Consider the following 10,000-nt stretch of genomic DNA (forward strand, 5'->3'; position numbering starts at 1 on the left):
CTCCACACACCTCCTTAATTGCTCTTAGTATTTCCATTGTCGTCACTTTGTCTTCTCGCTTCCAACTTAAAATTGCCACCGTGTATTCTTTTTCCATATTGCATTCCTTCGTTATCTTCATTTTCTTCCGTTGCCCTTTTCGTTGTCCTTTGTCCATTTCCTTTTGTCTTTCCATGTGTCCGTCATAGTAAAAAAATAATCCAAGAAAACCTCTCCCAAGCAGAAAAAACTGCAAGGGGGAAGATAACCCAACTTTTAAAACTATCAACTAAAGAAATAAAAAATATATGCAAAAACCATTAATTTAAGACAAAATAGCTCTCGAGCAACACTCTCCAGCAAACACTCACTCACAAGCTCAGACACTCGCGACCTGTCTTCACTTCGCCATCAGGAAATGCGTACTCAGGTTCAGGCAGTGGCCGTAAGCGAGAAACTATCTCTTGGTGCACTATGTAAAGTCAAAGTGAGCCTGATTAACAAGCTGTTGCATTTCCCCATTTAGATAAGCTCTTTGTGTCACTCAAAAAGTGGAAGAAATTGCATATACTGTAGCCATAATTTGTAGCACAGATTGTTGGATGAAATACAACTAACCTTGCTTACTTATTTCAAAGCGAGGGCACATATTTCAGCCTTGTGGGAAAAAACGGACAAAGAGTTTGAAATTCCACAAGGCAGTGACAAAAGCTTACAGCACCTGGTATTCCCAGGCGGTCTCCCATCCAAGTACTAACCAGCCCGACCCTGCTTAGCTTCCGAGATCGGACGAGATCAGGCGTACTCAGGCCGGTGTGGCCGTAAGCGAAAGGCAATCTCAAAAAGTGGATGAAATTGCATATACTGTAGCCATAATTTGTAGCACAGATTGTTGGATGAAATACAAACTAACCTTGCTTACTTATTTCAAAGCGAGGGCACATATTTCAGCCTTGTGGGAAAAAACGGACAAAGAGTTGAAATTCCACAAGGCAGTGACAAAAAGCTTACAGCACCTGGTATTCCCAGGCGGTCTCCCATCCAAGTACTAACCAGGCCCGACCCTGCTTAGCTTCCGAGATCGGACGAGATCAGGCGTACTCAGGCCGTGTGGCCGTAAGCGAGAAACTATCTCTTGGTGCACTATGTAAAGTCAAAGTGGCCTGATTAACAGCTGTTGCATTTCCACATTTAGATAAGCATCTTTGTGTCACTCAAAAAGTGGAAGAAATTGCATATACTGTAGCCATAATTTGTAGCACAGATTGTTGGATGAAATACAAACTAACCTTGCTTACTTATTTCAAAGCGAGGGCACATATTTCAGCCTTGTGGGAAAAAACGGACAAAGAGTTGAAATTCCACAAGGCAGTGACAAAAAGCTTACAGCACCTGGTATTCCCAGGCGGTCTCCCATCCAGTACTAACCAGGCCGACCCTGCTTAGCTTCCGAGATCGGACGAGATCAGGCGTACTCAGGCCGGTGTGGCCGTAAGCGAAAGGCAATCTCAAAAAGTGGATGAAATTGCATATACTGTAGCCATAATTTGTAGCACAGATTGTTGGATGAAATACAAACTAACCTTGCTTACTTATTTCAAAGCGAGGGCACATATTTCAGCCTTGTGGGAAAAACGGACAAAGAGTTGAAATTCCACAAGGCAGTGACAAAAAGCTTACAGCACCTGGTATTCCCAGGCGGTCTCCCATCCAAGTACTAACCAGGCCCGACCCTGCTTAGCTTCCGAGATCGGACGAGATCAGGCGTACTCAGGCCGGTGTGGCCGTAGCGAGAAACTATCTCTTGTGCACCATGTAAAGTCAAAGTGAGCCTGATTAACAGCTGTTGCATTTCCACCATTTAGATAAGCATCTTTGTGTCACTCAAAAAGTGGAAGAAATTGCATATACTGTAGCCATAATTTGTAGCACAGATTGTTGGATGAAATACAAACTAACCTTGCTTACTTATTTCAAAGCGAGGGCACATATTTCAGCCTTGTGGGAAAAAACGGACAAAGAGTTGAAATTCCACAAGGCAGTGACAAAAAGCTTACAGCACCTGGTATTCCCAGGCGGTCTCCCATCCAAGTACTAACCAGGCCCGACCCTGCTTAGCTTCCGAGATCGGACGAGATCAGGCGTACTCAGGCCGGTGTGGCCGTAAGCGAAAGGCAATCTCAAAAAGTGGATGAAATTGCATATACTGTAGCCATAATTTGTAGCACAGATTGTTGGATGAAATACAAACTAACCTTGCTTACTTATTTCAAAGCGAGGGCACATATTTCAGCCTTGTGGGAAAAAACGACAAAGAGTTGAAATTCCACAAGGCAGTGACAAAAAGCTTACAGCACCTGGTATTCCCAGGCGGTCTCCCATCCAAGTACTAACCAGGCCCGACCCTGCTTAGCTTCCGAGATCGGACGAGATCAGGCGTACTCAGGCCGGTGTGGCCGTAAGCGAAAGGCAATCTCAAAAAGTGGATGAAATTGCATATACTGTAGCCATAATTTGTAGCACAGATTGTTGGATGAAATACAAACTAACCTTGCTTACTTATTTCAAAGCGAGGGCACATATTTCAGCCTTGTGGGAAAAAACGGACAAAGAGTTGAAATTCCACAAGGCAGTGACAAAAAGCTTACAGCACCTGGTATTCCCAGGCGGTCTCCCATCCAAGTACTAACCAGGCCCGACCCTGCTTAGCTTCCGAGATCGGACGAGATCAGGCGTACTCAGGCCGGTGTGGCCGTAAGCGAAAGGCAATCTCAAAAAGTGGATGAAATTGCATATACTGTAGCCATAATTTGTAGCACAGATTGTTGGATGAAATACAAACTAACCTTGCTTACTTATTTCAAAGCGAGGGCACATATTTCAGCCTTGTGGGAAAAAACGGACAAAGAGTTGAAATTCCACAAGGCAGTGACAAAAGCTTACAGCACCTGGTATTCCCAGGCGGTCTCCCATCCAAGTACTAACCAGGCCCGACCCTGCTTAGCTTCCGAGATCGGACGAGATCAGGCGTACTCAGGCCGGTGTGGCCGTAAGCGAGAAACTATCTCTTGGTGCACTATGTAAAGTCAAAGTGAGCCTGATTAACAGCTGTTGCATTTCCACCATTTAGATAAGCATCTTTGTGTCACTCAAAAGTGGAAGAAATTGCATATACTGTAGCCATAATTTGTAGCACAGATTGTTGGATGAAATACAAACTAACCTTGCTTACTTATTTCAAAGCGAGGCACATATTTCAGCCTTGTGGGAAAAAACGGACAAAGAGTTGAAATTCCACAAGGCAGTGACAAAAAGCTTACAGCACCTGGTATTCCCAGGCGGTCTCCCATCCAAGTACTAACCAGGCCCGACCCTGCTTAGCTTCCGAGATCGGACGAGATCAGGCGTACTCAGGCCGTGTGGCCGTAAGCGAAAGGCAATCTCAAAAAGTGGATGAAATTGCATATACTGTAGCCATAATTTGTAGCACAGATTGTTGGATGAAATACAAACTAACCTTGCTTACTTATTTCAAAGCGAGGGCACATATTTCAGCCTTGTGGGAAAAAACGGACAAAGAGTTGAAATTCCACAAGGCAGTGACAAAAAGCTTACAGCACCTGGTATTCCCAGGCGGTCTCCCATCCAAGTACTAACCAGGCCCGACCCTGCTTAGCTTCCGAGATCGGACGAGATCAGGCGTACTCAGGCCGGTGTGGCCGTAAGCAAAGGCAATCTCAAAAAGTGGATGAAATTGCATATACTGTAGCCATAATTTGTAGCACAGATTGTTGGATGAAATACAAACTAACCTTGCTTACTTATTTCAAAGCGAGGGCACATATTTCAGCCTTGTGGGAAAAAACGGACAAAGAGTTGAAATTCCACAAGGCAGTGACAAAAAGCTTACAGCACCTGGTATTCCCAGGCGGTCTCCCATCCAAGTACTAACCAGGCCCGACCCTGCTTAGCTTCCGAGATCGGACGAGATCAGGCGTACTCAGGCCGGTGTGGCCGTAAGCGAGAAACTATCTCTTGGTGCACCATGTAAAGTCAAAGTGAGCCTGATTACAGCTGTTGCATTTCCACCATTTAGATACATCTTTGTGTCACTCAAAAAGTGGAAGAATTGCATATACTGTAGCCATAATTTGTAGCACAGATTGTTGGATGAAATACAAACTAACCTTGCTTACTTATTTCAAAGCGAGGGCACATATTTCAGCCTTGTGGGAAAAAACGGACAAAGAGTTGAAATTCCACAAGGCAGTGACAAAAAGCTTACAGCACCTGGTATTCCCAGGCGGTCTCCCATCCAAGTACTAACCAGGCCCGACCCTGCTTAGCTTCCGAGATCGGACGAGATCAGGCGTACTCAGGCCGGTGTGGCCGTAAGCGAAAGGCAATCTCAAAAAGTGGATGAATTGCATATACTGTAGCCATAATTTGTAGCACAGATTGTTGGATGAAATACAAACTAACCTTGCTTACTTATTTCAAAGCGAGGGCACATATTTCAGCCTTGTGGGAAAAAACGGACAAAGAGTTGAAATTCCACAAGGCAGTGACAAAAAGCTTACAGCACCTGGTATTCCCAGGCGGTCTCCCATCCAAGTACTAACCAGGCCCGACCCTGCTTAGCTTCCGAGATCGGACGAGATCAGGCGTACTCAGGCCGGTGTGGCCGTAAGCGAAAGGCAATCTCAAAAGTGGATGAAATTGCATATACTGTAGCCATAATTTGTAGCACAGATTGTTGGATGAAATACAAACTAACCTTGCTTACTTATTTCAAAGCGAGGGCACATATTTCAGCCTTGTGGGAAAAAACGGACAAAGAGTTGAAATTCCACAAGGCAGTGACAAAAAGCTTACAGCACCTGGTATTCCCAGGCGGTCTCCCATCCAAGTACTAACCAGGCCCGACCCTGCTTAGCTTCCGAGATCGGACGAGATCAGGCGTACTCAGGCCGGTGTGGCCGTAAGCGAGAAACTATCTCTTGGTGCACTATGTAAAGTCAAAGTGAGCCTGATTAACAGCTGTTGCATTTCCACCATTTAGATAAGCATCTTTGTGTCACTCAAAAAGTGGAAGAAATTGCATATACTGTAGCCATAATTTGTAGCACAGATTGTTGGATGAAATACAAACTAACCTTGCTTACTTATTTCAAAGCGAGGGCACATATTTCAGCCTTGTGGGAAAAAACGACAAAGAGTTGAAATTCCACAAGGCAGTGACAAAAAGCTTACAGCACCTGGTATTCCCAGGCGGTCTCCCATCCAAGTACTAACCAGGCCCGACCCTGCTTAGCTTCCGAGATCGGACGAGATCAGGCGTACTCAGGCCGGTGTGGCCGTAAGCGAAAGGCAATCTCAAAAAGTGGATGAAATTGCATATACTGTAGCCATAATTTGTAGCACAGATTGTTGGATGAAATACAAACTAACCTTGCTTACTTATTTCAAAGCGAGGGCACATATTTCAGCCTTGTGGAAAAAACGGACAAAGAGTTGAAATTCCACAAGGCAGTGACAAAAAGCTTACAGCACCTGGTATTCCCAGGCGGTCTCTCCATCCAAGTACTAACCAGGCCCGACCCTGCTTAGCTTCCGAGATCGGACGAGATCAGGCGTACTCAGGCCGGTGTGGCCGTAAGCGAAAGGCAATCTCAAAAAGTGGATGAAATTGCATATACTGTAGCCATAATTTGTAGCACAGATTGTTGGATGAAATACAAACTAACCTTGCTTACTTATTTCAAAGCGAGGGCACATATTTCAGCCTTGTGGGAAAAAACGGACAAAGAGTTGAAATTCCACAAGGCAGTGACAAAAAGCTTACAGCACCTGGTATTCCCAGGCGGTCTCCCATCCAAGTACTAACCAGGCCCGACCCTGCTTAGCTTCCGAGATCGGACGAGATCAGGCGTACTCAGGCCGGTGTGGCCGTAAGCGAGAAACTATCTCTTGGTGCACTATGTAAAGTCAAAGTGAGCCTGATTAACAGCTGTTGCATTTCCACCATTTAGATAAGCATCTTTGTGTCACTCAAAAAGTGGAAGAATTGCATATACTGTAGCCATAATTTGTAGCACAGATTGTTGGATGAAATACAAACTAACCTTGCTTACTTATTTCAAAGCGAGGGCACATATTTCAGCCTTGTGGGAAAAAACGGACAAAGAGTTGAAATTCCACAAGGCAGTGACAAAAAGCTTACAGCACCTGGTATTCCCAGGCGGTCTCCCATCCAAGTACTAACCAGGCCCGACCCTGCTTAGCTTCCGAGATCGGACGAGATCAGGCGTACTCAGGCCGGTGTGGCCGTAAGCGAAAGGCAATCTCAAAAAGTGGATGAAATTGCATATACTGTAGCCATAATTTGTAGCACAGATTGTTGGATGAAATACAAACTAACCTTGCTTACTTATTTCAAAGCGAGGGCACATATTTCAGCCTTGTGGGAAAAAACGGACAAAGAGTTGAAATTCCACAAGGCAGTGACAAAAAGCTTACAGCACCTGGTATTCCCAGGCGGTCTCCCATCCAAGTACTAACCAGGCCCGACCCTGCTTAGCTTCCGAGATCGGACGAGATCAGGCGTACTCAGGCCGGTGTGGCCGTAAGCGAAAGGCAATCTCAAAAAGTGGATGAAATTGCATATACTGTAGCCATAATTTGTAGCACAGATTGTTGGATGAAATACAAACTAACCTTGCTTACTTATTTCAAAGCGAGGGCACATATTTCAGCCTTGTGGGAAAAAACGGACAAAGAGTTGAAATTCCACAAGGCAGTGACAAAAAGCTTACAGCACCTGGTATTCCCAGGCGGTCTCCCATCCAAGTACTAACCAGGCCCGACCCTGCTTAGCTTCCGAGATCGGACGAGATCAGGCGTACTCAGGCCGGTTGGCCGTAAGCGAGAAACTATCTCTTGGTGCACGCATGTAAAGTCAAAGTGAGCCTGATTACAGCTGTTGCATTTCCACCATTTAGATAAGCATCTTGTGTCACTCAAAAAGTGGAAGAAATTGCATATACTGTAGCCATAATTTGTAGCACAGATTGTTGGATGAAATACAAACTAACCTTGCTTACTTATTTCAAAGCGAGGGCACATATTTCAGCCTTGTGGGAAAAAACGGACAAAGAGTTGAAATTCCACAAGGCAGTGACAAAAAGCTTACAGCACCTGGTATTCCCAGGCGGTCTCCCATCCAAGTACTAACCAGGCCCGACCCTGCTTAGCTTCCGAGATCGGACGAGATCAGCGTACTCAGGCCGGTGGCCGTAAGCGAGAAACTATCTCTTGGTGCACCATGTAAAGTCAAAGTGAGCCTGATTAACAGCTGTTGCATTTCCACCATTTAGATAAGCATCTTTGTGTCACTCAAAAAGTGGAAGAAATTGCATATACTGTAGCCATAATTTGTAGCACAGATTGTTGGATGAAATACAACTAACCTTGCTTACTTATTTCAAAGCGAGGGCACATATTTCAGCCTTGTGGGAAAAAACGGACAAAGAGTTGAAATTCCACAAGGCAGTGACAAAAAGCTTACAGCACCTGGTATTCCCAGGCGGTCTCCCATCCAAGTACTAACCAGGCCCGACCCTGCTTAGCTTCCGAGATCGGACGAGATCAGGCGTACTCAGGCCGGTGTGGCCGTAAGCGAAAGGCAATCTCAAAAAGTGGATGAAATTGCATATACTGTAGCCATAATTTGTAGCACAGATTGTTGGATGAAATACAAACTAACCTTGCTTACTTATTTCAAAGCGAGGGCACATATTTCAGCCTTGTGGGAAAAAACGGACAAAGAGTTGAAATTCCACAAGGCAGTGACAAAAAGCTTACAGCACCTGGTATTCCCAGGCGGTCTCCCATCCAAGTACTAACCAGGCCCGACCCTGCTTAGCTTCCGAGATCGGACGAGATCAGGCGTACTCAGGCCGGTGTGGCCGTAAGCGAAAGGCAATCTCAAAAGTGGATGAAATTGCATATACTGTAGCCATAATTTGTAGCACAGATTGTTGGATGAAATACAAACTAACCTTGCTTACTTATTTCAAAGCGAGGGCACATATTTCAGCCTTGTGGGAAAAACGGACAAAGAGTTGAAATTCCACAAGGCAGTGACAAAAAGCTTACAGCACCTGGTATTCCCAGGCGGTCTCCCATCCAAGTACTAACCAGGCCCGACCCTGCTTAGCTTCCGAGATCGGACGAGATCAGGCGTACTCAGGCCGGTGTGGCCGTAAGCGAGAAACTATCTCTTGGTGCACTATGTAAAGTCAAAGTGAGCCTGATTAACAGCTGTTGCATTTCCACCATTTAGATAAGCATCTTTGTGTCACTCAAAAAGTGGAAGAAATTGCATATACTGTAGCCATAATTTGTAGCACAGATTGTTGGATGAAATACAAACTAACCTTGCTTACTTATTTCAAAGCGAGGGCACATATTTCAGCCTTGTGGGAAAAAACGGACAAAGAGTTGAAATTCCACAAGGCAGTGACAAAAAGCTTACAGCACCTGGTATTCCCAGGCGGTCTCCCATCCAAGTACTAACCAGGCCCGACCCTGCTTAGCTTCCGAGATCGGACGAGATCAGGCGTACTCAGGCCGGTGTGGCCGTAAGCGAAAGGCAATCTCAAAAAGTGGATGAAATTGCATATACTGTAGCCATAATTTGTAGCACAGATTGTTGGATGAAATACAAACTAACCTTGCTTACTTATTTCAAAGCGAGGGCACATATTTCAGCCTTGTGGGAAAAACGGACAAAGAGTTGAAATTCCACAAGGCAGTGACAAAAAGCTTACAGCACCTGGTATTCCCAGGCGGTCTCCCATCCAAGTACTAACCAGGCCCGACCCTGCTTAGCTTCCGAGATCGGACGAGATCAGGCGTACTCAGGCCGGTGTGGCCGTAAGCGAAAGGCAATCTCAAAAAGTGGATGAAATTGCATATACTGTAGCCATAATTTGTAGCACAGATTGTTGGATGAAATACAAACTAACCTTGCTTACTTATTTCAAAGCGAGGGCACATATTTCAGCCTTGTGGGAAAAAACGGACAAAGAGTTGAAATTCCACAAGGCAGTGACAAAAAGCTTACAGCACCTGGTATTCCCAGGCGGTCTCCCATCCAAGTACTAACCAGGCCCGACCCTGCTTAGCTTCCGAGATCGGACGAGATCAGGCGTACTCAGGCCGGTGTGGCCGTAAGCGAAAGGCAATCTCAAAAAGTGGATGAAATTGCATATACTGTAGCCATAATTTGTAGCACAGATTGTTGGATGAAATACAAACTAACCTTGCTTACTTATTTCAAAGCGAGGGCACATATTTCAGCCTTGTGGGAAAAAACGGACAAAGAGTTGAAATTCCACAAGGCAGTGACAAAAGCTTACAGCACCTGGTATTCCCAGGCGGTCTCCCATCCAAGTACTAACCAGGCCCGACCCTGCTTAGCTTCCGAGATCGGACGAGATCAGGCGTACTCAGGCCGGTGTGGCCGTAAGCGAGAAACTATCTCTTGGTGCACTATGTAAAGTCAAAGTGAGCCTGATTAACAGCTGTTGCATTTCCACCATTTAGATAAGCATCTTTGTGTCACTCAAAAGTGGAAGAAATTGCATATACTGTAGCCATAATTTGTAGCACAGATTGTTGGATGAAATACAAACTAACCTTGCTTACTTATTTCAAAGCGAGGGCACATATTTCAGCCTTGTGGGAAAAAACGGACAAAGAGTTGAAATTCCACAAGGCAGTGACAAAAAGCTTACAGCACCTGGTATTCCCAGGCGGTCTCCCATCCAAGTACTAACCAGGCCCGACCCTGCTTAGCTTCCGAGATCGGACGAGATCAGGCGTACTCAGGCCGTGTGGCCGTAAGCGAAAGGCAATCTCAAAAAGTGGATGAAATTGCATATACTGTAGCCATAATTTGTAGCACAGATTGTTGGATGAAATACAAACTAACCTTGCTTACTTATTTCAAAGCGAG

General features: G+C 45.2%; 22 non-coding genes and 7 pseudogenes across 22 annotated transcripts; all 29 read right to left on the bottom strand.

The window, feature by feature from the left end:
* Positions 1 to 688: 688 nt before the first annotated feature.
* On the bottom strand, positions 689 to 806 carry LOC118963707. Its single transcript, XR_005050880.1, has one exon. It is a non-coding gene; the product is annotated as a 5S ribosomal RNA (ribosomal RNA).
* A 177-nt stretch (positions 807 to 983) lies between these two features.
* On the bottom strand, positions 984 to 1,101 carry LOC118963712 (annotated as a pseudogene).
* A 258-nt stretch (positions 1,102 to 1,359) lies between these two features.
* Positions 1,360 to 1,476, bottom strand: LOC118963725 (annotated as a pseudogene).
* A 176-nt stretch (positions 1,477 to 1,652) lies between these two features.
* LOC118963721 lies at positions 1,653 to 1,770 on the bottom strand (annotated as a pseudogene).
* A 259-nt stretch (positions 1,771 to 2,029) lies between these two features.
* On the bottom strand, positions 2,030 to 2,148 carry LOC118963636. The gene has a single exon (XR_005050809.1). It is a non-coding gene; the product is annotated as a 5S ribosomal RNA (ribosomal RNA).
* Positions 2,149 to 2,324: 176 nt separating this feature from the next.
* On the bottom strand, positions 2,325 to 2,443 carry LOC118963731. The gene has a single exon (XR_005050887.1). It is a non-coding gene; the product is annotated as a 5S ribosomal RNA (ribosomal RNA).
* A 177-nt stretch (positions 2,444 to 2,620) lies between these two features.
* On the bottom strand, positions 2,621 to 2,739 carry LOC118963742. The gene has a single exon (XR_005050898.1). It is a non-coding gene; the product is annotated as a 5S ribosomal RNA (ribosomal RNA).
* A 176-nt stretch (positions 2,740 to 2,915) lies between these two features.
* LOC118963753 lies at positions 2,916 to 3,034 on the bottom strand. Its single transcript, XR_005050909.1, has one exon. It is a non-coding gene; the product is annotated as a 5S ribosomal RNA (ribosomal RNA).
* Positions 3,035 to 3,292: 258 nt separating this feature from the next.
* Positions 3,293 to 3,410, bottom strand: LOC118963714 (annotated as a pseudogene).
* A 177-nt stretch (positions 3,411 to 3,587) lies between these two features.
* On the bottom strand, positions 3,588 to 3,706 carry LOC118963764. Its single transcript, XR_005050920.1, has one exon. It is a non-coding gene; the product is annotated as a 5S ribosomal RNA (ribosomal RNA).
* A 176-nt stretch (positions 3,707 to 3,882) lies between these two features.
* Positions 3,883 to 4,001, bottom strand: LOC118963642. The gene has a single exon (XR_005050815.1). It is a non-coding gene; the product is annotated as a 5S ribosomal RNA (ribosomal RNA).
* A 256-nt stretch (positions 4,002 to 4,257) lies between these two features.
* On the bottom strand, positions 4,258 to 4,376 carry LOC118963653. Its single transcript, XR_005050826.1, has one exon. It is a non-coding gene; the product is annotated as a 5S ribosomal RNA (ribosomal RNA).
* Positions 4,377 to 4,552: 176 nt separating this feature from the next.
* On the bottom strand, positions 4,553 to 4,671 carry LOC118963664. Its single transcript, XR_005050837.1, has one exon. It is a non-coding gene; the product is annotated as a 5S ribosomal RNA (ribosomal RNA).
* Positions 4,672 to 4,847: 176 nt separating this feature from the next.
* Positions 4,848 to 4,966, bottom strand: LOC118963675. The gene has a single exon (XR_005050848.1). It is a non-coding gene; the product is annotated as a 5S ribosomal RNA (ribosomal RNA).
* Positions 4,967 to 5,225: 259 nt separating this feature from the next.
* On the bottom strand, positions 5,226 to 5,344 carry LOC118963686. The gene has a single exon (XR_005050859.1). It is a non-coding gene; the product is annotated as a 5S ribosomal RNA (ribosomal RNA).
* Positions 5,345 to 5,520: 176 nt separating this feature from the next.
* Positions 5,521 to 5,640, bottom strand: LOC118963710 (annotated as a pseudogene).
* A 177-nt stretch (positions 5,641 to 5,817) lies between these two features.
* On the bottom strand, positions 5,818 to 5,936 carry LOC118963697. Its single transcript, XR_005050870.1, has one exon. It is a non-coding gene; the product is annotated as a 5S ribosomal RNA (ribosomal RNA).
* A 259-nt stretch (positions 5,937 to 6,195) lies between these two features.
* LOC118963708 lies at positions 6,196 to 6,314 on the bottom strand. Its single transcript, XR_005050881.1, has one exon. It is a non-coding gene; the product is annotated as a 5S ribosomal RNA (ribosomal RNA).
* Positions 6,315 to 6,491: 177 nt separating this feature from the next.
* LOC118963720 lies at positions 6,492 to 6,610 on the bottom strand. The gene has a single exon (XR_005050884.1). It is a non-coding gene; the product is annotated as a 5S ribosomal RNA (ribosomal RNA).
* A 177-nt stretch (positions 6,611 to 6,787) lies between these two features.
* LOC118963699 lies at positions 6,788 to 6,905 on the bottom strand. The gene has a single exon (XR_005050872.1). It is a non-coding gene; the product is annotated as a 5S ribosomal RNA (ribosomal RNA).
* A 259-nt stretch (positions 6,906 to 7,164) lies between these two features.
* LOC118963724 lies at positions 7,165 to 7,280 on the bottom strand (annotated as a pseudogene).
* A 259-nt stretch (positions 7,281 to 7,539) lies between these two features.
* LOC118963729 lies at positions 7,540 to 7,658 on the bottom strand. The gene has a single exon (XR_005050885.1). It is a non-coding gene; the product is annotated as a 5S ribosomal RNA (ribosomal RNA).
* Positions 7,659 to 7,835: 177 nt separating this feature from the next.
* LOC118963730 lies at positions 7,836 to 7,954 on the bottom strand. Its single transcript, XR_005050886.1, has one exon. It is a non-coding gene; the product is annotated as a 5S ribosomal RNA (ribosomal RNA).
* A 175-nt stretch (positions 7,955 to 8,129) lies between these two features.
* Positions 8,130 to 8,248, bottom strand: LOC118963732. The gene has a single exon (XR_005050888.1). It is a non-coding gene; the product is annotated as a 5S ribosomal RNA (ribosomal RNA).
* Positions 8,249 to 8,508: 260 nt separating this feature from the next.
* LOC118963733 lies at positions 8,509 to 8,627 on the bottom strand. Its single transcript, XR_005050889.1, has one exon. It is a non-coding gene; the product is annotated as a 5S ribosomal RNA (ribosomal RNA).
* Positions 8,628 to 8,803: 176 nt separating this feature from the next.
* LOC118963734 lies at positions 8,804 to 8,922 on the bottom strand. The gene has a single exon (XR_005050890.1). It is a non-coding gene; the product is annotated as a 5S ribosomal RNA (ribosomal RNA).
* Positions 8,923 to 9,099: 177 nt separating this feature from the next.
* LOC118963735 lies at positions 9,100 to 9,218 on the bottom strand. Its single transcript, XR_005050891.1, has one exon. It is a non-coding gene; the product is annotated as a 5S ribosomal RNA (ribosomal RNA).
* A 176-nt stretch (positions 9,219 to 9,394) lies between these two features.
* On the bottom strand, positions 9,395 to 9,513 carry LOC118963736. The gene has a single exon (XR_005050892.1). It is a non-coding gene; the product is annotated as a 5S ribosomal RNA (ribosomal RNA).
* Positions 9,514 to 9,772: 259 nt separating this feature from the next.
* LOC118963715 lies at positions 9,773 to 9,890 on the bottom strand (annotated as a pseudogene).
* Between the last annotated feature and the right edge of the window lie 110 nt (positions 9,891 to 10,000).

The sequence above is a fragment of the Oncorhynchus mykiss genome, unplaced genomic scaffold (genome assembly GCF_013265735.2).
Source record: "Oncorhynchus mykiss isolate Arlee unplaced genomic scaffold, USDA_OmykA_1.1 un_scaffold_862, whole genome shotgun sequence".
Lineage (NCBI taxonomy): Eukaryota > Metazoa > Chordata > Actinopteri > Salmoniformes > Salmonidae > Oncorhynchus > Oncorhynchus mykiss.